This window comes from Cibotium barometz, chromosome 56 (assembly GCF_041138505.1).
Source record: "Cibotium barometz isolate CiBa-2024 chromosome 56, ASM4113850v1, whole genome shotgun sequence".
In the NCBI taxonomy this organism is placed as follows: Eukaryota; Viridiplantae; Streptophyta; class Polypodiopsida; order Cyatheales; family Cibotiaceae; genus Cibotium; species Cibotium barometz.
Genome location: NC_141101.1, coordinates 25540969 through 25568423, shown reverse-complemented (window position 1 = coordinate 25568423; position 27455 = coordinate 25540969).

Here is a 27455-nt window from a genome sequence, read left to right as displayed (position 1 = left end):
AAAGTTGAAATGTAGTACATGACATTGACATGTGGCATAAAAGGATTGGACATGTGAACATACAAAGGTTAAAGAACATGCAGACAAGAGGCATTGTTAGTGGGCTGCCTAGATTCAAGTATGATGGGAATATGCATGTCTGTGATGCTTGCCAGTTTGAAAAGCAAGAGAGGTTGCCATTTCCTAAAGAAGGCAGCATGAGTAGTGTTAGGTTTTTTTTGGTAATATTTTCTTGGCATATGTACACACTCATGCATGGCATTTACAAATAAAGAATGTCCATCTCCAAGGGCCAAAGGGGGTATAAGGCCACATGTGAACGGATCTAACAAAAATGTGCAATGTGTACAGTTAGTTATTGGTTTACCTGGATAAATAATAAATGGAAGAAGTAAGAGATAAGAATCAGTTTCACAAGACATATTTTGGCACTATCATGTATGGACAAGGTTGTTGACAAATAATGTGAGCATGCAAAGCAGTATTTTTAAAAAAACTGGATAGGGACCCGTTAGAGGAGGTCAGCTACAGTACCGGTCCTTGGCATTTCATGGGAAACAAAGGTGTGTGGTGCAAAGTCTTCCTTGAATGAAAGAGTCACCTTGGGATTTAATGCAAGGTTTGCTTAAAATAGAAGGTGGCCTTGGATGGTTTCAAAAGTTCCTCAACTAGCCTCAAAATTCAAAGGGAGCCACGTGAAGGTGGGGTGAGCTCTCTGACATACGTTGGATGTATTATGAACAATATGATATTCTTAAGTTGAATGGGCAGCACACGCTTGTGTATAAAGAGAGGAGGGGAGCAAGCTCAAAAAAGAGAGAGGTAGTATTCGCAGCCTTAATGAAAAAGAGCGCAGCCCTTTGCATGAGGAAGCTGCGAGGCTCTGTGTTTTCAAGAGTGTGGGGAGAGCTGTGTTTTCTGTAGCTCTCAGAGAGAGGCTCAGCTAATGTGTACAAGGGGAGCTGTAGTAGGAAAATCTTGCCATTCTAATGCTCTAAAACGCAGGCCAGGTGTGTAGAAGTGAGAAGGCGCAGTGTAGTTTTCAGTGTGTAGAGAGCTCGCCTCTTAAATGCTTAGAAACGCTGCGCAGCGGAATGGATGGTAGAGATGTTACCCGCAGCTTCAATGCTCTAGGCGCAGCCGTGTGAGTGGAAGAGCACTGCTATAGTTTTTATGGGTGTGAGGGAGAGCTCAGTTCTGAGATTTTCAGAGAGCTGCGCTGCACTCTCCATGAGTATGTAGAAGGCTCTCAGTGTTTTCAACAAGTGTAAATGAGAACTTAGCTCTAAAGGAGCTGCGCTGCTCTCTCATCCACGTGTAGGAGGGCTCTCGGAAATTCCAGTGGAGGGAAGTGTCCCATGTGCAGGAGAGCGGTGTGTTCAGTATCTCCCTTAAAGATGAGTTGCTGCAGTTTTATGGGTGTGTGGGAGTGTCTCCAGCTCTGCGATTTTCAGAAAGCTGCAGAGATGCGTAGAATGTCCTCAGAGTTTCCAGTGTGTGAGTGGGAGAGCTGCAGCCCACGAGTTTAAATGAGATTGCATAGCTATGAGGCTCTTCGAAAGCTGCACAATCTAGGATTATAAGAGTGTGGGAGAGCGTGTAGGTTCCAGTATGTGAAGGGAATTGTAATATTCATTGAGAGTGCAGCCCATGTGAGTAAGGGAAGAAACGTAGCCTTTGTGTGAGTAGGCACCGTCTTCAAGGTGGAAGGCCGTGTGTTTTTTTTATGAGTAAGAAGCTGCCTTCTGTGTTTGAGAGAGAAAGGGGATGAGATCGTCTTCTTTGAAGAGAAGTACCTTCAGAACAGCCCACGGCACTCCAGTTTGGGAGAGGAGGAGAAGCTGCAACGCTACTTGTATGAATCAAGAGAAGGTGCCACGCCTTGAGAGTGCGGATCTTTGTCATGATGACAGCCCATGCAATGTAAGTAACGGCTGGCCAGCTTTTGTGTTCTCTTTTCTTTTGTGAAATAACTCCTATATACATGAGGAATCACCAATTTGTGGCATTGGAAAACCCATGTACATGATAACCAAGTCTCTGATTTTGTGGAAAGCTCATGTGTATGAGAAATACAGCCTTCTCGTTTTGTTTGAGAGAACATGTATGTATGGTGGTGTGCTTCTTCAACAAACAGACTGAAGACCATAAAGTGATTATGTCTCCAGCCACACACTGCTCGCCAGGTTGGGAGAATTGAAGTTACTCACTGTTACTGTCTTTTCTTGGGAAACTGAAGTTTTGCATAAAGCTCATATTTGATGGAATGTAACCTTGTCTATGGCAAATGGTTCTCTCACCATTTCTCTGTGGTGATCCTTTTGCTTACGGCCGTGAGCCTATTTCATAATAAGGGTGCACCCCTATATGCATATGTATCAATTGAGTTGAGGGTGGCAGATGTTGATGTGCCCATCTCCCCTTGCATGTCTTGATCAAGTGTATGTAGGCTTCCCCCAGTTGTTTGAAAAATTGAATGAGGGTAGAGACAAAGTCTCATGCTTGAGATGTTAAATGTGGTGTCAGCTCATTGAGAAGTTGACTGGTGCCCTTTCTTCTTGATGTTGGTGTGTACTCCGGACTGTGGAAAGGCATTGCTATAGAGGTGTTCCGTGTTTCTCCACCTCCCTTCACAGTTTTTGGTGCCCCCACTGAGGAGCATTCCAAGAACCTATAGTTTACAAGACTGAAAACATGTGCATGTGATCAATCTCAGTGAATGACTGCTATGCCAGGACAGTTGTGTGACAGATGCCTTCTAAAATTATGCTATATTAGTTTGATTTGACAGCCAGCTTAAGAATGGTTTGCATGCTGAAATTCTTGGGATTGGTGCCGTTTCACAGTTGATGTGTTGCCTAAAAATTCTGGCAGAATTGGGAAATTAGCCAGTCGTGCCTCTTGGGAGTTGGATGGCCACTCTCAATGGATAATCACAATGGACCTCAATTTACTCCCTTCCATTTTACCCAAAGAATTCAGATAAATGTTCATGTGGACAGAAAAATTTTCTTTCAACAGCAGGTGGCATATATGTTTGGGCCAGAAAGACTGAGGGAAATATTGGAGTCTCCTTTGCCGGTGGTAATTCCAATGATTAACTATGCAAATTCGTTTGATGTGCATGTGTTCATCCTCTTCTAAACCTGAAATGTTTTGAAGTTTTCTTCTGAGGATTAAGTTAGTAGAAGGTTTTGCTTTCGCATCTGTGTCAAAAAGGTTTTTTTGGGTAACCATGGCTTTCCCTTATCCAGAGTTTCATGGAAAAAATGATGAGAGTGTGGAAGAATTCTTAGAAAACATGGAAGTTGCGTGCATAAGCAACCATATCCAGATACCCGCTCAAATGTTACGCCTTTTGCAAATCTGTTTGAAGGGTGATGCACGGAGCTGGTGTAAGGGTTATGAGGAGGAGTTGCAGAGGACTGATCCACCTATGCCATTGACTTGGGATAATGTCCGACAGGCTTTAACAGCACAGTTTGTGAAGGTGAAAGATCCAGACAAAGTTTGGCATGAAATACAGGAATTGAGACAAAGAAAAGCGGAGCCCATTGATGATTACATCAAGAAGTTTTCCATATTATGGGAGAGCTTGTGTCAAGCCTTGCAGCCACAAGTGCCCCCACCAGATATGATGAAGAAGGATCGGTTCTTGGTTGGCCTCAAGGAAAACCTGCGTTGGAGGGTAGAATTGAAGAAGCCAAGAACATACGAGGATGCATTGGAGGTGGCAAGGAACAAAGAGTGGAAGTTGAATAGACTAACCCAATTGGGAGTGAGCTCACTACCTATGGTGTCAGAGATGAAGCAAGTGGATTCCATGCAAAGTCGGGTTCCAGAGGAGGTGCATCCAGCAGATGCGGGTTCAGTAACTACTCAAGTTGTGCCAGCAATGGTCACTACTACAGCACAAGATGATGAACTGAGGCAGGACTTGAGGCAAGTGGTTGATTTGATGAAGAATCTTAGTCTAAATATGTTAAGCAATGTGGGAAATAATCGAGGTCGTATGAGACTTGCAAATCAGCCAGGAGGTGAAGGACAACCAAAGAATGGTTTTGGTGGACAGAATAACGGCAGGGGTTGGAGGCAGTTGCCCACATGCTATAACTGTGGAGAGCTTGGCCACATCAGCCCACAATGTGATAAACCACCAAGAATGGGTGGAGATATGTATCCATTGCCTGCACAATTGCCAAATCGGTCAAATGATTATGGCATAGAGATTAAGGGTGAGGCAGGACCTAGTGGACTGACCAAGGAGGACAAGGGAAAGACAAAAGTGTTATGTGTGGTCACCTTGGAGAAGGCAGCAATGTTGGAAGATACATTAGTAATGCCTATTGGGAAGAGAACTACAGAGGATAAAGAAGGAAGAAATGAAGCAGGTCCCAGTAGAAAAAAAGGGAAGAGTCATGAGGGTGAAGATGTGAAAGCTAAAAGGAAAAGGAGAGCTCGCCAAAAATTTCACGTCTCAGATTTTCCACTAGGGGAAGGGCAGGATAGCTATGATTTGAAACAGGACCTGAACAGTAGGAAGGCAGATGTGACCTTTGGACAACTAGTGGAAATGATACCGAAGCTGAAGCGCCAATGGAAGAAACTAGTCAGCCCGCTGGGGAAGGAGCCCAACAGAGGGTCAGTAAGAGTGTTGGCCATTGATGAGTCTTCAGACATTTGTCCCATAGTAGATGTTTGGCACAAGAGAAAGAATCTTGGGCAGGGATACGTGGATGGTGGTGCACAAATTTGTGTAATCACTCAAACATGTGTGGAAAAGATGGGCCTGACAGTAGAAGGAGTCTCAGGATTCCGCATACGACTGGCAAACCATCAAAAGATCAAGTGTCTAGGGGTAGTGAAGAGTTTGGAAATCGAAGCCTATGCAGTCAAAACGGTAGTAGATTTTCATGTAATGCCAGCAGGATTAGGGGCTTATCCTATCATCCTTGGAAGACCATGGCTACGCGCAGTGCGGGCCGTTCAAGATTGGAGACACGGTACAATCAGCTTATATGGGGAGACAGGGGGCAAAAGATTATTTGACATGAGTAGCAGGAAGCCACTAGATGAAGATTATGAAGAAGGGGAAAATTCAAGTAGTGAAGAGTCTTCCACTGAGTCAGATGGGGATAGTGGCACCACCACTAGTAGTGAGGGAGAGGTAAATGTGGCATTTCTGATGGTGGATAGGGTCTTTGAACAGACCAGCATAGTCGCATCCATGAAGGGAATTGAAGAAGAGTCTAAAGGCCCATATGAGGTGATTGAAGAGCTAATGCAACCCCAGGTGAAGCCACATGAGAAACACGAATTGATGGCCAGAATGATTAGCACAGATCTCTCAGTCGTGGAGAAGGAGAAGTATTTAAAGATGTTGTCAACATATCCAGATTTATTCATCACATCGTATGAAGAAGTTCGGGGCTTCAAAGGGGAAGATCTGCACATAGAGCTAAAGGAAGGAGCCAAGCCAGTACGTCAAAGATTAAGGAGAATGGGTCCAGAGCAAATGAAGGCTTTGCAAGAAGAGGTGGACAAGCTACTAAAGGCTGGTTTTATATGCCCTGTGGAGACAACAGAGTGGGTAAGCCCAGTCGTGGTCACTCCAAAAAAGGACGGGAAATGGAGGGTTTGTGTGGATTTCAAACCTTTGAATGCAGCTACAAAGAAGGATCCATACCCACTACCTTTCATTGATCAAATCCTGGATTCAGTGGCGGGTCATGAAAGATACAGTGTGTGTGATGGGTTTTCAGGCTATTTCCAGTTGAAGATTGCTCCAGAGGATCAGAAGAAAACTACTTTCATTACGCCATGGGGCTGCTTTTGCTATACAGTACTACCATTTGGGCTAACAAATGGTCCAGCTCACTATCAAAAGAGAGCAAATTGGGCGCTCCTGCCATTCATTGGAAAATGTGTACAGGATTTCATTGATGATTTTTGTGTCTACAGCACACGCATGGATCACTGTGAGAAGCTGGAGATGGTGCTGGAGCAATATAATGATTGTGGTGGCCAACTCAATCCCAAGAAGTGTTTCTTTGCAAAACCAAGGGTAAAATTGTTGGGTCATATGGTGTCAGAAAATGGCATTGAGGCTGATCCAGACAAGGTCAAGGCAATCATGCTTCTTCCTTCTCCAGAGTCTACAAAACAGTTGGCAACATTCATTCAGAAGGTAAAGTACATGTCAAGATTCATTTCATTGTCCTCACAGCTTTTATATCCATTACAACAGGTGGCAAAGCACGATCCTTTGCAATGGGATGACAAGTGTGAAGAGGAGTTTCGAAGAGTCAAAGAAGTCTTGGGGGAGATGACAGTGGTACAGGCTCCAAATTGGGAACAGGTTTTTTATGTAAATCCTTCAGTAGGAGAGGATGCTATTGGTGCTATGTTGCTGCAAAAAGGGAAGGGGAGCCAATATATGCACCCTGTCTATTGTGCTAGTAGGGTAAAGTCAGTTGCAGAGAGGGGATTGTCAGAAATAGAGTTGGTAATGGTAAGTGTGGTGTTTGCTTGCCGACGGTTTCGCCAATATCTTTTGACAAAGCCATTTGTATTCCTAACTAGCTACACATTCTTGCCTCAGCTAATCAATGGTGTAAACATGTCTAAGGCAGTGAAAAAGTGGGTGATTGAATTGCAGGAGTTTGAGTTCTCTTTCTTGGTGGAAGAAAGCAACAGAGCTACTTTGGCAGACTTGTTAACTTATAAGGAAAACCCTCTACTTGTCAAAGAGGAAAGTGTCAGAAAGGTAGAAAGTGTGGCAGAAGTAAGCAATGCTCATGTTTTGTTCTTTGATGGTTCATACAGGAAGAGCCATGATGCAGCTTCGGGTGGTATAGCTCTTTATGACCAGCAAGGTAAGCTGGTTTGTAAAAAGGGATTCAAAGTTGATGCTCATACTAACAATGAAGCAGAGTATTCTACATTGGAAGCAGGGCTAAACATTTGCATTAAGCATGGTGTAAAGAGACTATGCATAAGAGGAGATTCTCTACTGGTGGTAAAGCAAATACTAGGAGTATGGAAGAGCAAAAACCCTGTATTAAGGAACAAGTGTCTCAAAATCAAGAGCTTGTTGAAGGAGTTTGAAGCATGGGGCATTCGGCATGTGGAGCGTTCTCTTAATACAGAAGCACATGAAGCAGCACAGGGAATGATTGGTGAGCTATATGTGTTAAAAGCATATCTGCCACTTTATCGGGGTCGTGAAAGTCTGACACTGGAAGAAGAGTTTTTGTTGACAGGAGTCATTCCCCAGGACATTGAGAAGGCAAAGAATATGGGTTTGTACGCAGAGCTTGCAAATACAAGCTCATTGGTGACACCTTATACATGCAAGGGGCTGACTTGGTGTTAAGGCGTGTACCATGGAAGGAAGAGCTGTACAGAGTGCTTGAGGAGAATCATGAAGGAGCGTGCGGTGGCCACTTTGCATTTAAAATCACATTGCACAAAATCTTACAGGAAGGTTACATATGGCCAAGTATACAAAAAGACGTGCATCACTGGTGTAGCTCATGCAAAAGGTGCCAGGCATTTGGGAAACGAGTTTTAAAACCAGAGTTGCGCAAGACAATCTTGGCCTTTGACATTTTTGAAAAGTGGGGAATTGATGCAGTAGGACCCTTACCCATTACCAGCAGGGGGAAGAGTTATATTTTGACAGCGGTGGATTATCTTTCCAGGTGGGCAGAAGCTAGAGCAGTGAAGCAAATTACGGCAAGAGATGTTGCAAAGTTTGTTTATGAAGACATCTGCTGTAAATTTAGGGTGCCCTTGGAGCTTCTTTCTGATCAAGGGCCTGGTTTTAGAGCTGACTTGCTAGAATACTTGTGTGCCAAAATGCGGATTAAGCATAATTTTACTACTCCTTATTACCCGCAGTGCAACGGTTTGAATGAAAGATTCAATGGTGAACTTATACACATTCTTGCAAAGGTGACAGAACATCAGGGCAAGAATTGGGATCTGGAGCTGTTCAGTGCTTTATGGGCTTATCGTACATCGGTGAAAACAAGCACAGGTTTTACCCCTTTTCACTTAGTGTATGGTAAAGAAGCTTTGTTACCTGTGGAAGTTGAGTTGCCTGCAGTTAAAATGTTAGAAAAGCTGCTAGGGCCATCTAGCAACACATTTAAAGAAAGACTCTTACAGTTACAAGAGGTTCAGTTGGACAGGATGAGGGCTTTGGAACATTACGAGAAGATGCAAAATAGGACATTGACAAAGATAAATGAGAAGATTAAGAAGAAGGGTATTGAGGAAGGTGATTTGGTGCTACGCTATAACAGTAAGCTGGATAAAACCTTTCAAAAGAAGTTCCAAGTGAAATGGGAGGGGCCCTTCAGAGTAATGAATTGCTTTGCTAATGGCACATATCAATTGGCTGACCTTGATGGAACGCCACATGTATCAAGGGTGAATGGTTTACGTCTCAAGTTATATCATGCACGACTGATGATGGTAGACAAGGATGAAAGAATTGAAGAAGTGAAAAGCAGTGTCTTTGAGAACATGGTGATATCAGATGCATTGAGCCTCACGACACTGTTTTCTGCTGACCATGAATGATCTAGCAGGCTAGGGGATGGGCAAACTATGTTAGGTTTTTTTTGGTAATATTTTCTTGGCATATGTACACACTCATGCATGGCATTTACAAATAAAGAATGTCCATCTCCAAGGGCCAAAGGGGGTATAAGGCCACATGTGAACGGATCTAACAAAAATGTGCAATGTGTACAGTTAGTTATTGGTTTACCTGGATAAATAATAAATGGAAGAAGTAAGAGATAAGAATCAGTTTCACAAGACAGATTTTGGCACTATCATGTATGGACAAGGTTGTTGACAAATAATGTGAGCATGCAAAGCAGTATTTTTAAAAAAACTGGATAGGGACCCGTTAGAGGAGGTCAGCTACAGTACCGGTCCTTGGCATTTCATGGGAAACAAAGGTGTGTGGTGCAAAGTCTTCCTTGAATGAAAGAGTCACCTTGGGATTTAATGCAAGGTTTGCTTAAAATAGAAGGTGGCCTTGGATGGTTTCAAAAGTTCCTCAACTAGCCTCAAAATTCAAAGGGAGCCACGTGAAGGTGGGGTGAGCTCTCTGACATACGTTGGATGTATTATGAACAATATGATATTCTTAAGTTGAATGGGCAGCACACGCTTGTGTATAAAGAGAGGAGGGGAGCAAGCTCAAAAAAGAGAGAGGTAGTATTCGCAGCCTTAATGAAAAAGAGCACAGCCCTTTGCATGAGGAAGCTGCGAGGCTCTGTGTTTTCAAGAGTGTGGGGAGAGCTGTGTTTTCTGTAGCTCTCAGAGAGAGGCTCAGCTAATGTGTACAAGGGGAGCTGTAGTAGGAAAATCTTGCCATTCTAATGCTCTAAAACGCAGGCCAGGTGTGTAGAAGTGAGAAGGCGCAGTGTAGTTTTCAGTGTGTAGAGAGCTCGCCTCTTAAATGCTTAGAAACGCTGCGCAGCGGAATGGATGGTAGAGATGTTACCCGCAGCTTCAATGCTCTAGGCGCAGCTGTGTGAGTGGAAGAGCGCTGCTATAGTTTTTATGGATGTGAGGGAGAGCTCAGTTCTGAGATTTTCAGAGAGCTGCGCTGCACTCTCCATGAGTATGTAGAAGGCTCTCAGTGTTTTCAACAAGTGTAAATGAGAACTTAGCTCTAAAGGAGCTGCGCTGCTCTCTCATCCGCATGTAGGAGGGCTCTCGGAAATTCCAGTGGAGGGAAGTGTCCCATGTGCAGGAGAGCGGTGTGTTCAGTATCTCCCTTAAAGATGAGTTGCTGCAGTTTTATGGGTGTGTGGGAGTGTCTCCAGCTCTGCGATTTTCAGAAAGCTGCAGAGATGCGTAGAATGTCCTCAGCGTTTCCAGTGTGTGAGTGGGAGAGCTGCAGCCCACGAGTTTAAATGAGATTGCATAGCTATGAGGCTCTTCGAAAGCTGCGCAATCTAGGATTATAAGAGTGTGGGAGAGCGTGTAGGTTCCAGTATGTGAAGGGAATTGTAATATTCATTGAGAGTGCAGCCCATGTGAGTAAGGGAAGAAACGTAGCCTTTGTGTGAGTAGGCACCGTCTTCAAGGTGGAAGGCCGTGTGTTTTTTTTATGAGTAAGAAGCTGCCTTCTGTGTTTGAGAGAGAAAGGGGATGAGCTCGTCTTCTTTGAAGAGAAGTACCTTCAGAACAGCCCACGGCACTCCAGTTTGGGAGAGGAGGAGAAGCTGCAACGCTACTTGTATGAATCAAGAGAAGGTGCCACGCCTTGAGAGTGCGGATCTTTGTCATGATGACAGCCCATGCAATGTAAGTAACGGCTGGCCAGCTTTTGTGTTCTCTTTTCTTTTGTGAAATAACTCCTATATACATGAGGAATCACCAGTTTGTGGCATTGGAAAACCCATGTACATGATAACCAAGTCTCTGATTTTGTGGAAAGCTCATGTGTATGAGAAATACAGCCTTCTGGTTTTGTTTGAGAGAACATGTATGTATGGTGGTGTGCTTCTTCAACAAACAGACTGAAGACCATAAAGTGATTATGTCTCCAGCCACACACTGCTCGCCAGGTTGGGAGAATTGAAGTTACTCACTGTTACTGTCTTTTCTTGGGAAACTGAAGTTTTGCATAAAGCTCATATTTGATGGAATGTAACCTTGTCTATGGCAAATGGTTCTCTCACCATTTCTCTGTGGTGATCCTTTTGCTTACGGCCGTGAGCCTATTTCATAATAAGGGTGCACCCCTATATGCATATGTATCAATTGAGTTGAGGGTGGCAGATGTTGATGTGCCCATCTCCCCTTGCATGTCTTGATCAAGTGTATGTAGGCTTCCCCCAGTTGTTTGAAAAATTGAATGAGGGTAGAGACAAAGTCTCATGCTTGAGATGTTAAATGTTGTGTCAGCTCATTGAGAAGTTGACTGGTGCCCTTTCTTCTTGATGTTGGTGTGTACTCCGGACTGTGGAAAGGCATTGCTATAGAGGTGTTCCGTGTTTCTCCGCCTCCCTTCACAAGTAGCAGGCCACTTGAGATAGTTCATAGCGATGTATGGGGTCCTACACAAATCCCATCCATTAAAGGCAGCTTGTATTATGTGACATTCATTTTGATGATTTCAGCAGAATGACTTGGATTTACTTTCTTAGAGAGAAAAGTGAAGTGTTGGGAAAGTTTATGGACTTCAAAGCTTTTGCAGAGAAGCAATAGGTGGAGGTGGTGAATACACCTCACATGCTTTTGAGAATTTCTTGTGAGAAAGCATGGCATAAGAAGGCAGTTAACTTGCAGGTACACACCTCAGTAAAACGGTGTTGCTGAGAGGAAGAATAGAGTCATTTGTGATGTGGCCAGGGCAATGTTCAATGAAAAGAGCATGCCGAACTATTATTGGGTAGAAGCATGTGCCACCGCAGTAGTGTATGTACTTAATAAGACACCCACAGCAACCATACATGGAAGTACACCAGAGATGTGGCTTACAGGTTTTAGACTAGACATTGGACACTTCAAAGTATTTGGTTGCATATCTTATGTACATGTGCCTGACGATGACGAGAGAAGGAGGAAGTTGGATCCTAAGGCAGAAAACCTCATTTAACACCATATTGGGGAATATGGGAATTTCTCACAAGTTTGGGACACGTGGTCAAAAGTTTGGATTAACTATAACTTGAACACCACTAATCCAAAATGAGCGCTTTATAGCTCTTTAGATTCCATTTTTCAAGCGCTTTCCAATGATAGGTCATATGATAGGGTTTTGAGAAACTTACAAACATGTTATCCATGTCCCCTTTTTTAAGTATTCAAAAATGGGAACTGGGAAATTCCCAAATTCACTAATATGGTGTTATTTGGATGTAGTGAGACGCATTATGCGATATGTAAAGACCACTGCACATTATGGTCTTCTTTATGAGCATGGTAAAGGCTTGGATGTACATGGCTACATAGATGCAGATTGGGCAGGTAGCTTGTATGACAGGAGGTCTACTAGTGATTATGCCTTTACATTTGGAAGTGCAGTGGTGAGTTGGAGTAGCAAGAAGCAACCTACTATTGCTTTATCTAGTACAGAGGCTGAATACAGGGGTGCAGCCATTGCTACATGTGAAGGAGTATGGTTAAAGAGTCTCTTGGCTGATTTGGGTGAGCCTATTGATGGCAAGGTTATCATTCATTGTGACAACATGAGCAGCAGCATACAGTTGGCCAAGAATCCAGTTTTTCATCGCGGACCAAACACATAGAGGTCCACTATCATTTTGTCAGAGAGAAAGTGTTGGATGGTACAATGGATTTGCAATATGTGAAGACTGAAGAGCAGGTGGCCGACATCTTTACAAAGCCATTTAGCAGGGAGAAGTTTTAGTACTTCCGTACTATGTTGGGAGTACGTGGGATGAGCTTGAGGGGGAGTGTTGAGAGCTTTGATAGCCCAAGCTCATCTACATCTTTATCTATGGTAGTACATCATGAGCTTGAGAGGGGCTGTTGAGATTCAAGCTCGATGTCAGCTTGTGCCCGTTGCACTATGTGCTGGCATGTTAGGTAGCAGCATGTGTGAGACATAAATGACCGCGTCTAGCTGGTCATAGTGTGTGGACATTAGCTAGGGTTAGGAGTGTGTGGACACAACACATAGTGTGTGTTGTGGATATTAGGGATTATGGCTTTATGCATTGTGTGAGAAGGGAGATGGCTTCCCTCTATGGTTAGGGTTTGCAATATACATTAGGGTTTGCTCCTCCTGTGTGTGTGTCCAGCTGGTCAGCTGGTCATAGTGTGTGGACATTAGCTAGCGTTAGGAGTGTGTGGACACAACACAGTGTGTGTGGACACAACACAGTGTGTGTGTTGTAGATTAGGGATTATGGCTTTATGCATTGTGTGAGAAGGGAGATGGCTTCCCTCTATGGTTAGGGATTGCAATATACATTAGGGTTTGCTCCTGTGTGTGTGGCTCCTCTCCCTCTACCTATTTTTCATCAACACCTAGTTTGGTCCCAAACCTTAGCTTCTTTTTATTTTAATTTTTATATCTATGCTTTTAGAAGACCAGTGAGATGACCTTCTAATGGCACCAAACAAGATTATAGTTAATATGTCAAAGTTTGAGGTTTTAAAGGGTATTGATGCGTAAAATTGGCTAAGAATATAATCTTATGTTACTCTTGACCAATCCACGTAAACTTGGGTTTTGAAACATAGAATTGAGAGTTGCCCTAAAATTATGATCTGAGTTCTTGAATAGGGGAAGTGTCTCCTTGTTTCAAAGGTTTCATGCCACTATGATTTGTCTTGTTGATGCCTAGTGCATGCTTTTCAAGAAGGAATTCTTTTGTTTGCGAAATTATTATTTTTCTTTTTTCTATAGTGGTGGCCTCTAATGATACCCCATAGGTGGGAGGGTGTAATGCCATGTGGTTTTTTTACCCGCTCTGGGGACTTCACACGAAGCTGTTTCTCTAAGTTTGTGGTCCCTATCGAACTAAACATGGATCATTCCAATGTACAAATGAATGAGCCATGTATCTGTGGTTTACACATTGGTGGTGTGAGTAGATCCTTCGATATTTTTTATAGTAGTGGGATTGAGTAGATCTCTCATTGGTACTGTATAGGGGGTGAGTATATCCCCCCACATTGGTGTGATGATAGGATTTAGTAGATCTCCCAAGTGTCGTTGGATTTAGTAGATCTCCCAGGTGTCGTTAGAATTTTGGTCTAATTTGCAGGCTCATACTCTTGTATGTTGTGAAGGCCAGGACCTATAAGTACTTAGTGGATGAAGATTAAATATTTTTGTAAAGGCATATTGAAAGATCCCTGTCCCCTCCACGCAACGACTTCTGGGGTGCTAGCAGCAGAAGTAGCACTTCTTGCGTAGGGCAGGGTCCCTCACTCGGGGCCTTGCCCATGTATATATGGACAAGAGACTAATCCCTCGATTCTTCCAAAACCGAACCCGGAAAAACTTCCCTCGCCCGGAAAGCACGGGCGATTCTGCCAAAATATTTTTACTCTAACGTAGTCAAAAGCTTTAACTAACTGAACTGATCTGACCGAGCCCGTAAGTCCCATAGTCAGATCAAGGAAAAGACTTGCACTTGGATCATAGAGACCAACGCTTTTTTCCTCATTGAGAGACACAACCATTGATTCTTTTCCATAGAACAATTTTTATCCGCCGAGATTTACTTCATCTATCGTACCATAACAGAATTGAGTTTCATTTTAGGGATCCATCAGTCCAGCCTAACCCCATCCAGTCTCGTGGGTTAGCCAACCGCCCACCAACCACTATAGTAATGGGATCCATTTAAGAATTTGGTTAGGTTTTGTCCCGGGTAGTCCTAGGGAAAAGAGTTCCCAGGCCCCCTAGCCGGATGTAAACTTAAAACTAGTCACACCACTTACACACCCAATATGAAATTGCCTTTTTCACAAATTTAGTTGTCTTTAAAATAATCTTTTAATGAACTATAGTATCACTGATCATAATCCTCCAAAATATCCAGTTGAATCCTAATTTCTAATTTTTCCTTCATCGGTGTACCTATGGCATCATTGGCAACCAGAACGCTCACCACCTGTCCACTCAGGGGCCTTTTTGATAGTTCCTAGCTCATAGTACCTGGCAATATATTCACTTATAAAAATCAAAATGGAATCTCCGTTGAAGATCAGCAAGATTAACCAATAGATCCATATAAAAGAGCCATGGACTCATCCGTTGAGGACTAGCAAGGTCAATCAACCAGATCCATGCCCGAATTTTGAAAACAACTCTTACTCCCTGCTCCAATATCTTCCACGATGCACGTGTGGGTATCTTTTGGCGACCCAGAGCCCGAGCACCGTATGGTAAGCACCCTCTAGGATCCTTCCCAGGTCACCTAGTGCTTCACCCATAGACCGCTTCCTTAGTCCCTCATCCACTGTACTACAAGCTCACCATTTAAATTGAACCGAGGCTGGTCAAGACGTCGACCGACCTTACTATGTGAGACGTCCTCCGTTGACTCTCCGTGTCACAGCTGTTGCAAATTTAATAGATAGACCTCCACGCCCTCATTCACAAGATAGTCAAAATGCTTCCCAAGCATTATTGACATAAAACAATCGTTTAAGAAAAATAGGTCATAAATACAGTTTCTATAACGAGCTCTCATCTTTCCGCATTGTTCCACATCAATCCACATTACTTAATCCACATCCAATTCATATGTATTCCCATTCTCATCCAATCACATCATTTTTCCATCTCATCACATCTTTCCTCATTTATCCTCATCACATCTCATCCACTTGCATCTACCCATATTCACATCTCATCACACCTCATCCATTCACATCACATCTCATTCATTCACATCTATCATGTTTCACATCACATCACATTCATTCACATCACATATCATCCATTCACATCCCATATCATTCATTTACATCTCGATTCACATGACATCACATCTTATTCATTCACATCTACCCTGTTTCACATCACATCACATATTATTCATTTACATCCCGATTCACATGACATCATATCTTATTCATTCACATCTATCCTATTTCACATCACATCACATTCATTCACATCACATATCATTCATTTACATCCTGATTCACATGACATCACATCTTATTCATTCACATCTATCCTGTTTCACATCACATCACATTCATTCACATCACATATCATTCATTTACATCCCGATTCACATGACATCACATCTCAATCATTCACATCCCGTTTCACATCACATTACATCTCGTCCATTCATTCACCTCTATCTGATTCACATGCCATCACATCTCATTCATTCACATCCCGATTCACATCACATTACATCTCATCCATTCATTCACATCTATCTGATTCACATCACATCTCATCACATCTATTCACATCACATCTCATTCATTCACATCTATCTGATTCACATGACATCTCATCACATCTGATTCACATGACATCTCATCACACCTATTCACATCACAGCCCATCCATCCATTCATTCACATCTATCTGATTCACATGATATCTCATCACATCTATTCACATCACGATTCACATATATCTTTCTCGAAAAGGTTTGATAATTCAGTTACTATTTTATTGAATTTCTTTCTTTGAATATTCACTTAACTGATTTCTAAATTAGTTACGAATTTCAATGAGGAATAAATTAATCATTTATCTGAATATTTTGATCTCGATAGATTTCTTGAATTTTCTTTTTACAATTTGTGTGAATATAAAACGATAGAAATTTCTCTCTTAGAGTATTTAATTATTCATTTATCAAATACTCATAGAATTTAAGAGAATTCTAATTTTGATATAAAAATTCTTTATGCATCTATTTATGCATAAAATCAACTTCAATGGAAATATCACTTTTATATTTAAAAAAATCCTTTTATGCATCTATTTATGCATAAAATCAAATTTAATAGAAATAACACTTTTAAAATAAAAAGAATTTCTTTATGCATCTATTTATGCATAAAAATCAATTTTTATTAGAATAACGCTTTTATAATAAATTTTTTTTCCTTTATGCATCTTTCTATGCATAGAAATCAAATTTAATAAGAATAACACTTTTGTAATAAAAGAAATTCCTTTATGCATCTTTGTATGCATAGAAATCAATTTTAATAAGAATAACACTTTTGTAATAAAAAAATTCCTTTATGCATCTTTCTATGCATAAAAATCAATTTTAATAAGAATAACACTTTTGTAATAAAAAATTCCTTTATGCATCTTTCTATGCATAAAAATCAATTTTAATAAGAATAACACTTTTATAATAAAAAAATTCCTTTATGCATCTTTCTATGCATAAAAATAAAATTTAATAAAAATAACACTTTTGTAATAAAAAATTTCATTATGCATCTTTCTATGCATAGAAATCAAATTTAATAAGAATAACACTTTTATAATAAAAAAATTCCTTTATGCATCTTTCTATGCATAAAAATCAAATTTAATAAGAATAACACTTTTGTAATAAAAAAATCCATTATGCATCTTTCTATGCATAATCAACTTTAATAAGAATAACACTTTTATAATACAAAGAATTCCTTTATCCATCTTTCTATGCATAAAAATCAAATTTAATAAGAATTCCTTTATCCATCTTTCTATGCATAAAAATCAAATTTAATAAGAATAACACTTTTATATTAAAAAAATTCCTTTATGCATCTTTCTATGCATAGAAATCAATTTTAATAAGAATAACACTTTTGTAATAAAAAAATTCCATTATGCATCTTTCTATGCATAGAAATCAAATTTAATAATTAATATCACTGATATCCATGCATATTCATAGGTGAATATGTACATGGAGTAATGAGAATATTTCTTTTAGATGCAAAAATGGTGGGAATTACTCTTTCGGAATAACATAAAAACAAACTTTCTTTTTCACAAAATTCTGGAAAATTTTGCCATAACCTCCTTTGTATGGCTGACCATTTCTCTTTTTTTATCTTTCTTTATTTAACTTAATTAACTCAATTTAGAATTATAGAACTCTAATCTACACAATTTTCTAAGTTCAAGAGAGTAAACAATAAGAAGAGTTTAATCAATCACTTAGTTAATCTTTCTAGGATTAAGAAAGGTTAGAATGTAAAGAAGAGAAGGGGGTGGCCTTTTCATCAAAGGCATAGCATTCGAGTCTGAATAGACGTCTTGAACGCCTTGTATTGTGGCCCAAGACCATGTAGACAGACTTTCACCTTATCATCATCATCTACTGAAACGCCAATAGATGCAAGGGATTCCACAATACCCTTGATCTTCAATGCATCGTCATTCACAAACATACTCTTTTTCTCCACAGTATGAAGTTCATTCTTCAACTGTATCTTTCGTGCCTTGGTATTTGTTTCATAGAGTTTTACCAAGGTGTCCCATGCCTCCTTGGGGGACTTGGCATCCTGTATGTGCCCAATCATGGGGTCCTGTATAATATTAATAGAGAGCTAATATATAACTTTTCTGGCTCCTTGGTTCCAATCCTTGAACTCTTTCACATCTGCAACAGTTGGATTGATCTCCGGTATCTCCGGTGCCTCTTCATGCTTACCTTCTATGTCCTTTCCCATCAAAAAATTTGTCAACCTAAACCTCCAAGCATGGAAGTTTTTCTTATCAAGCTTCTTAGCAACAATCTGGTTTATGCCATCATTTGACATCTTGCCAGACACACAAATTTACCAAAAACAGCACTCTGGTTTGTCCTGCAGCACAAACTGTTGTATTTTTTGCAGCGGTACTGTACTACACTCAAATGTCACAACCAGTGACCTCAATGTGCATACATACACCCAATGGAAAAGATTGACCTCCTTGTTGCAGCACACACAATGTCTGCACAACCAATCTGTCTTCCTGCAGTTCTTAAAACAGAGTTCTACATAGAAACGATGACTTACCCGCAGTGCTCGAAATCGCATGCTTTCTGAAAAACAAAGGTCCTAACGCGCCCGAAACGCGTTTTCGGCCCAAAAAATTTAGTCCGATAGAATAGTATAGTTGCCCTATAGCTTTACTCCCGCGAAGAAAGCTCCTCAATCAGAGATCGTTTGCTGGTGCCTACCGTAGAGCTCCCGACAAGGGTGTAGTCGCCAACACAAATAGGGAAGAGTAGTTGAAGCTCTTACCCTCGTACCGCTTCCTATGCTTCTCTTGCTTGCAGCTCAGTCCTTAGCATGAACCAGGCTCTGATACCATGAAAAGATGTAGGGGAGAAGAGAGCTTGAGCTCTTGCAACACACACACTCACAAAACCCTAAAAGAGAACACACAAGATGAGAGGCTGAAAATCTTCTTCTTCTTCACACAACACTCAACACACCATATACGAAGATAAGAGTACACACAATATGAAAAGGTACTCAACCAAGTACATATTAGGGTTCTCTATAGTGTGAACCCAACTAAATAAACTGCCGCTATAACTATGCCAGTCTCTAGAATGGCTGACACAGCCTGTTATCCCACTAGCCGCATATCACCCATGATCTCACCAACCATGCCAGTGGTGTAAGTGTGGGGCCTATCCCTCAGGTGGGTCATTAGTGTTCACCGCCTCACTAGATGAGCTTGATATCTCAACAAGTACATCACTCTTATAGAGTGAACACACACACTCAAGTACCATATGCTTATGGGATAACTCCCAAAGTGACACGTGGCACTCTCTGACACACAAAGGCTCATAAACTAGTTCCTAGTACACACTAGAACACACTGTTTGACTATGATTTCTCCAACATCCCCCCTCAGAGCAAAGAGTGTGAGACCCAACACACAAGGAGTAGACTGATCCCCCCTCCACCGCAATACTGCAAAGAGCAAGTCCAACTATCCAACACCTCCCGTGTGATAGTGACTTCTCAGTCGTCAGCTTACGACCAGCAGTGAGAGAACCATCCCTCATCACCTACCCTTACTCTGATTTGGGTGTCAATACATCATATCAAAGAAAAAACCAATACACATTTTTGGGGGACCCAGGGCAGAGGACCCTTATTAACCATCACACATCACACTGTTTATTTCATCCATTTTATACATAATTCAAGGGTAAAGCACCCATACACACATCGAAGAAATCAGAAACAATAATCTTTGTCATCCTCATCATTGAGGATGACATGGACAGTAAGTGCATGAATGTCGTCAATGTTGGGAGCTACAACAAGATTAGCATGGTGTTGTTCTTGTTCTTTCTCCTTCTTCTTGAAGCAATTGGCTTCAATATGACCTTTTCGCTTACAGTATCTACATATGATGTTCTTGTCGGCTTTCCATCTGCTGGGAGAGATAAGTGCCTCTTCAGTGCTTAAGGTCAATGATGTAGAAGTGGTTTCCTTGTTTTGGCAGTCTTTCTCAATGAGAAGAGCAACCAAGTCATCATATGTAGTAGCGGCCATGTGTAATACTTCAATGGTCTGCTCAAAGTGAGAAATACCTTGCATGCTTTTGATTAGTACTGCCATCTTGTCCTCATCATCTGGAGAACACTTCAAACTTGATAATTGTTGAACAAGAGAATTAAATTTGGAGAGATGATCACTTAGCTCTTCATCGTCGAACATTTTCAGCTCATAAAACTTCAATTTTAGAAAAACTTTGAAATTAGTGACCTTGTTACCAAAGATTCTCTCCAATCGATGCCAGATCTCCTTATCCGTGTGGATGTAAAGTCGACGTGATGAATGAGAGAGTCTGCCACCCACAAGCAGAGACCAATGAGGTCAATGGCTTTTTCATTTTGTTGTTTCCAAATTTTTCTTTGTGGCTTATCAAGTGCATCAATTGTGTCATTCTCAACAACATCCCAGACTCCTTCACGCTGCATCTTGGTTTGCCATGTGGGAAAGCCTTCCCCCTTGAACTTATCCATGAACACTGTACTAGAAGAAAGCAAAGTCATGACTCAAATCTAAACTAAAAACTTACTGTTTTTGCAATGGAATTGAGCTCAAAAGACTTGATGGTTAACACAGTAGTCGGCTGACCAGTCCCACCACAAAAATGGCTTTCTATCCCACGAATGGTAGCTCCAAATGACCCCAAGAACGTTGCTCAAGGATCAAAAGATCATGCCCCACAACAAGGATACATGCTGCCCATCCTGCAAAAAAACAGCCTAAATGACAGCGCAGCTTGCTGCCCGCATCATGAAACACCTCCAAAGTTGATTATGGCTGCCCATGAAGAAGAACCATGACCCCTCTATTAAAATTACAGCAATGTGATGAGCTATGGTGGATCAAATGCCAGAATCAACATCATTAAAATTAGATGATAATTAGGATGTTATTAGTGAGCAATTAACTGATAGTGATTTCTCCTTGATTCACTCCACCTCTTTTGCTTGATTCTCTCCACCTCTCCCAGAATATCTCCACACCTCCTAAATCTCCTCATGCTACCCTTTATTCTCTCCCAGTAGATGTTTCTCACCTTTTCACAGGTTCTCACATCTACAGATTCTCTTTTACAACCTCTAGCCAAGGGCTTGTTCCCGCACACACCCTATTTACTTGTATATTTCAACACCTCCCCTTAAGTGAATACTCCTAGCACACCTGGACCCTATACCAAGTTTCCCTCTTACTTGATAGTCTGCGACCAGTGCCTCAAGTCCCTAAACTCATAGTCCTTGACACACTCTCTCTCTCTAAGTGTCCAAGGCTACTACAAGTGCCTGTGACCTTGACTAAAGTGCTCACACATACATCTACCACATGGCCTACATCATCGGTGGCTCAGAGGTGGTTTTACTCTGTTGGGGCAGGTTACATTGGGTTGTGGGGTTTCTCTCTCTCTCTCTCTCTCTCTCTCTCTCTCTCTCTCTCTCTCTCTCTCTCAGAAAAGATGATCCGACTCCACTTCCTTAGGAGCCTCCATGAAGTTTGCTGATGTCATTCCTTCTCCACTGGGTTTGCCCACTGGGTTTGCTGTATAGCAGCAGTCTCTTGCCATGTGTTGGCAAGTGAAGGTCCTTCCACCTACTCTGCCTCTTTCTCGTCCTCGTCCTTGAGAGAATCCTCCTCGTGTGAAGAATGCTTTTTCTTCTCCTACTTTGAGTCAAGCCATTTCTTCTCTTTGCCTCTGGTCTCTTGCTCTAATAGAGCTCCTTCTATCTCGTGTAGCTTCAATTCAAGTACATTCTTCAGTTTTGCTACAATGTTTTCATATTCACCTTTGTCCACACTCTTCAGAAGCACTGCTAGTGCCTCATCATCTTCTACCTTTTTGCCAATAACTCTGCCAGTTGTTGCTTAATGCTTTTATATTTGTTCAAGTGTGTGATTAAAGGTTCACTTTCCTTCATATCCAATTTGTAAAATTGCATTAATAGATTTATCTTTGAATTTTTAGCTTGTGTGCCAAATAATTTATTTTCATCCCATGCATCTTTTGCCCATTGTATCCTTGTGATGTGATAAATGATTTCATCATTTAAACTGAGTGCAATAAGTCCCAATACTTTTTCATTCCTGCTCTTTCACTCATTTTCCCCTCTCACCTCTGGGCATTCATCTCTTCCCTCAACTAGTCCCCACAGATTTTTCCTCATGAGCAGATACATGGTTTTTGTCTGCCATGTGTAAAACTGCTCCCCATTAAATTTGGCTATCTCTTGTGCCGTACTCATGATAATGTGAAGGGGGTCTTACCTCTTGATCCAATTTCAAGATTCAAGGGTAGTGTCTACCCTTTTACAACTCAATCTGGTGTTTAGGAGATGATTACAACACAGATTTATCAGCATAAAATTACCAAAAATTACATTAAATCGAGGGTAACCAATTTGTACGGAATGGTTGGAGTATCAAACCATCTCCGAATTGCAATATGAAGTTATAGGGATCTGTACTAGATACCTAATGGTTGATTTGAACCCTCAATTGCACCAAAATATAGTGATTAGTATTTATTAATCACTGATTAGTAAATTAATCCTTTGTTTTGTGTGCAAAAAACAGAGTATGCGGGGAGTCCAGATCTAAGGCCTTAGAGTTCAAATGAGCTCAAATGCTTTCAAGGCCATCAATAGCAATTAGTCTAGCAGAGGATTAAGCCAAGAAACACAAGATTTGACCAAACATTGAATGCTTAATCTTTGTTTTACCAAAGTCACCTGCAGATTTGATGAAGAGCTTGGATCTCACTGTAGACTTGATCAAATAAAATTCTATCTTCATTGTAGAGCACCCTTAAAAACCCCTAGGGCCAAGAGGAATTAGAGCAATTTGATCTGGAGCAGCAAAAATATCAAATTTTCTTCAAAAACAATGCGCTTGCAGAATCGCGATTTTCCTGAGATGTAGAAGGCGATTTGTTGCACCGATTTGTTTGGCTGGGGGGGAGGCTGTGGGGGGGAGGCTGACTATAGAAGGGCTTGCCCTAATGTTGCTCATGGAGGGAGATCAAGCCCCTCCACTGGCCGGGTGTGCAGTGGGCTACTTGAAAACAACTCAAAAAGTGATTATTTCTTAATCATCTACTACTAATCCTAATTAGTTAGATAATGGGCTCATAAATTTGATGGATTCTAGGCTAGGCTCTGATACCATGTTAAAATTACAGCAATGTGATGAGCTATGGTGGATCAAATACTAGAATCAACATCATTAACAAAGAGATTAGATGATAATTAAGACGTGATTAGTGAGCAATTTATTGATAATTAAGACGTGATTAGTGAGCAATTAACTGATAGCTTGATGTAGGCATGGATAATCAAAAACCAGCAAATTCTCATTAGGACAATGCCTCAATTTATAGAGTTTACATCCAAGCATCCAATCCCACTGATTTCTCCTTGATTCACTCCACCTCTTTTGCTTGATTCTCTCCACCTCTCCCAGAATATCTCCACACCTCCTAAATCTCCTCATGCTACCCTTTATTCTCTCCCAGTAGATGCTTCTCACCTTTTCACAGGTTCTCTCACATTTACAGATTCTCTTTTACAACCTCTAGCCAAGGGCTTGTTCCTGCACACACCCTATTTACTTGTATATTTCAACACCCTCCTAGCTGCCCACCAATAGCATGTAGAAGTAGAAGAGTCAGCCAGTAGCTTGAAAATATGGAGGAGATGCTAATTTTGAAGTGGGAAAGAAGGATGAAGCAAGGTGACATCAAGAGAAGTCGCGGTCATTAGAGAGAAAGGAAGCATACGGGGTTGGAGAGGAGAGGAGAAGAGAACACCTCATGGGAGTGGGCAACCAAAGGAGGAAGACCAACTTCCATTTGTGGGTCGGCCTTCACCCCCAAGGGTTGCCCATGGAGAAGCATGGCTCTGATACCATATGAAGGAACAGGATAGCAAGCTAACTCTAGGTGCAGAAAGGAAAGATGGCAAACATAATGAAATGGAAATAAAAGGAAATGAAAGCAATGAACAAGTACTTACATGTAGACCAAGATAGCTTGACTTGATTGATGTGACACACAAGAAAGTACATCACTCTCATAGAGTGAGCACACACACACACACTCAAGTACCATATGCTTATGGGATAACTCCCAAAGTGACACGTGGCACTCTCTCACACAAAGACTCATAAACTAGTTCCTAGTACACACTAGAACACACTCTTTGACTATGATTTCTCCAATAGCTAACTTACGATAGTAGCAGCAATTGAACATGTTTCTGGATAAGATCATGTCTCTAACAGAGAAGCCTCACAGAAACCACTAAGTACATTGCTTCTAAATGATTCTCTGGATTCTAACACCTTCTCTACTTTGATTTTTCCAAATCCACCTCGATACTGAACATCTCTTACATTCCCTTTAAAAACTAGATGAACTCTTGTTTGTAGATAGATTACTTCACTATAGATCTTTCTCCTCACTTCACTCACTGTTTCACTTGTCATAACTCCTTCGTCTCTTTTCTTTTTGTTTATCCCCCTGATTGTCCTAAAAAACCCCCTTTTTCCTCTTGTTGCCTCCCCATCTTCTGGAACCTTCGCCATCTCTCCCTTTTGACCATACACCTTCTATTTTGGTTTTCTAGCTTATGCTCCCCGCTACCACACTGTCCTTGCGACCTTGGAATCTTTACACATCATCATATCTTTATTATTTATTGACACCCTCCATATTTGTTTTGAGCCTTGGGCACCTCTCACAATGTTTCTTGTTTGTTGACTATTTTCTCCCATTCCATTCTTTTAGCTCTTTCTTGGTTGAATTGAGCTTGAAGAGCGTTTTGCTGATCTTGGATGATAGGAGGTTGAGGATAGGTTGCCATTGCTTTGAAAAATTTTCAAAAATCACTTCGAAAAATTTTCAAAAAATTTACCTCAAAAATTTTACCGAAAAATAATGCCTATCTTGGCCACTTATTGAAATTTGTAGACGAGCCAAAAAAGTATTGATTTTGGTGTTAATTCATTTGCATTCCAGATTGTCAAGCCTTACATAGGAACCACCTCTACCTAGATTTTTCTCCTCAAACAATTTGCAAAAAAATTGTTATGATTTTTCCAAAAATCTAAAATTTTTGTGCTGAGATTTTTGATGCCCACAAACTGCACTTGTAAACCCTCTTTGAAGGTATGTAAAAGCTTTATTTTAAAGCTTTTGTAAGCTTTTTGTCTAAGCCTTTAAAAGATAAAAGCTTTAACTTTTAAATCTTTAAAACTAAACTTTAATCAAAGCTAAATAAAGCTTGAACTAAAGCTTTGTAATAAGCCTCAATAAACTTCACAAAGCAGCCTGCTGCCAATGGCCAAGCACAGAGAGGAGCGCTGGAGAAGAAGGATCGTCATGCCAATTCATGATTCTAGGCTTGGAGATTAAAAAAAAAACCTTTTTCTTTGACAACCCAAAAATCAAGCTTCATTACTTCCAATTAATCCCAGTTAATTGGTTTTGCTCTATTAATTGCATTTTGTAATTTTAAGTATAAATCAACTTGAGAAAAGCCTCATGTTGTCCATTATACATCTCTTACATGCTCATTGGTTTAGATAACCTGTTATGGAGTGCAATCACCCTTCCCTTGCTTATTCCATCCATAGAGATGGATTAACAAGAGGCCAAAGAAATCAAAAAATCACTTTTTCATGAAGAGGGTGGATTTACAGAGTGGTTTTCCACCTTTTTTGCCCTTTGATCAATGTGATTTTCTTGTCCTTTGGACAAAAAATTGTAACTTTTCATACCTTAGTGCCTCTTCTTTAATTTTTGAGCTTAACGTTGATGTAAGTACCCTTTGCAGGATTTTTGGCAAGCTCTCCACTTCCCATGCAAATATTTAGAATTTGTTGAAAAGCCTTTGAATTTGCTCCAAGCCAATAACCTTTGAGAAAAAATCAATTTCTTGATTTTTCTTCTTCAAGTCTCCATGAACCAAATTCAACACTTAAATTTTCCGTGCTTTGATTGTAGGACCTTTGGTACATGATGGAGATTTGATTATATCACAAATTAATTAATTAATAAATTAACCTAGACTTTGCACCACACTATAGCATAAACTCAAGAACACAAGATTGGGTGCAATCTCCCCCCCCCGCCCCCCACGTGTTTGGCCTCCTCCACGTGGTATTTAATTGTATTTCATATTTTTAGCCCTTGGAGCCATAAATAGCATAGCCTTTTCCAAAATTGGGCTTTTAACCATAGTTCAATGCTTTAAAGTATCTCCTCAAAAATAAATCTTGCCCAACATGTGTACAATGGGCCAAACCATATAAAATCAAATAACTTGCAAACTTGTGCACGACTAGATAATCACATCCAATGTCCACCTTTGTTGTCCCAAACTTATGATCTATACTCAAAAATAGTCCAGAATGCTAGATCATAATTACTTTGGAATCACATAAAAATAATACTAAAAAGTGGAAATCCTTATCTAGATTCACTACCATGCATCACACATAATTAATCAGATTCACTCTTGCATTGGATTCACTCACAATGTCTTTACATGCATTGCATGTGTCCTAGAGTTGATCGAATTCACTCACGATCAAACTTACACGATTGTTGCATGCGTCACACGTGTCTTAGAGTTGATCGGATTCACTCACAATGAATTTATCAATTAATATGCATGTTTCACGTGCATCACAGCTAGTTGGGTTCACTTTCACAGTTGGTTGGGTTCACTTTCATAACTAACTTGGATCACCCAAGATAAATAGTCAATTTTATTACTCATAAACAACTATAGAATCTCTGGACAGACTCTCCTTCCACTAGATGAATCTGTGTCTAGACTACATCACATCATGCTATATCTACCATAAGAGAAGTCGGTATTCATAGGCATGTGGTGTAGATGCATCTTTTGGCTAGTGAGAACTCGGGGGGTGCACTACTAAGAAACCCTATGTATCATGTTCATTCAAGGGGTATTTAAAAAACCCCTTACCTGTGAGTTTTTCATGAATAAAATGACCCATTTTTCTTTATGGACTTATGGGTTTTTTTTCCAAAATCGATTTAAAGAACTCCTTCTATAAATGTATTTCTGTAAATTTACCTTTAAATTTTGAATTAAAGAACCCCTTCATTTGAACTCACGTGGTATACTTACATATTTTTAGGTGAACCCCCCAAGATTGAGAATCAACAATGATGTGCCAAGATTTTGATTAATAAAAGATCTCAATAACTCATTTTGTTGAAAAGCATTGTATGGAGAGAGAGAGAGAGAGTTTTGTACAAATAAGAATAACTTGAAAGTGTATTCTGAGATGCCTCGACACAATGCTGCCCCGGGCAATGAACAAGATAATGATGTAAGAGATGCTCTTCATCGGGCATAACAACTCGAGGTATTTTTTTTCTGAGCAAATTCGAGCAAGCAGTTTTCAAAAAATGGAGAGTGGTTTTA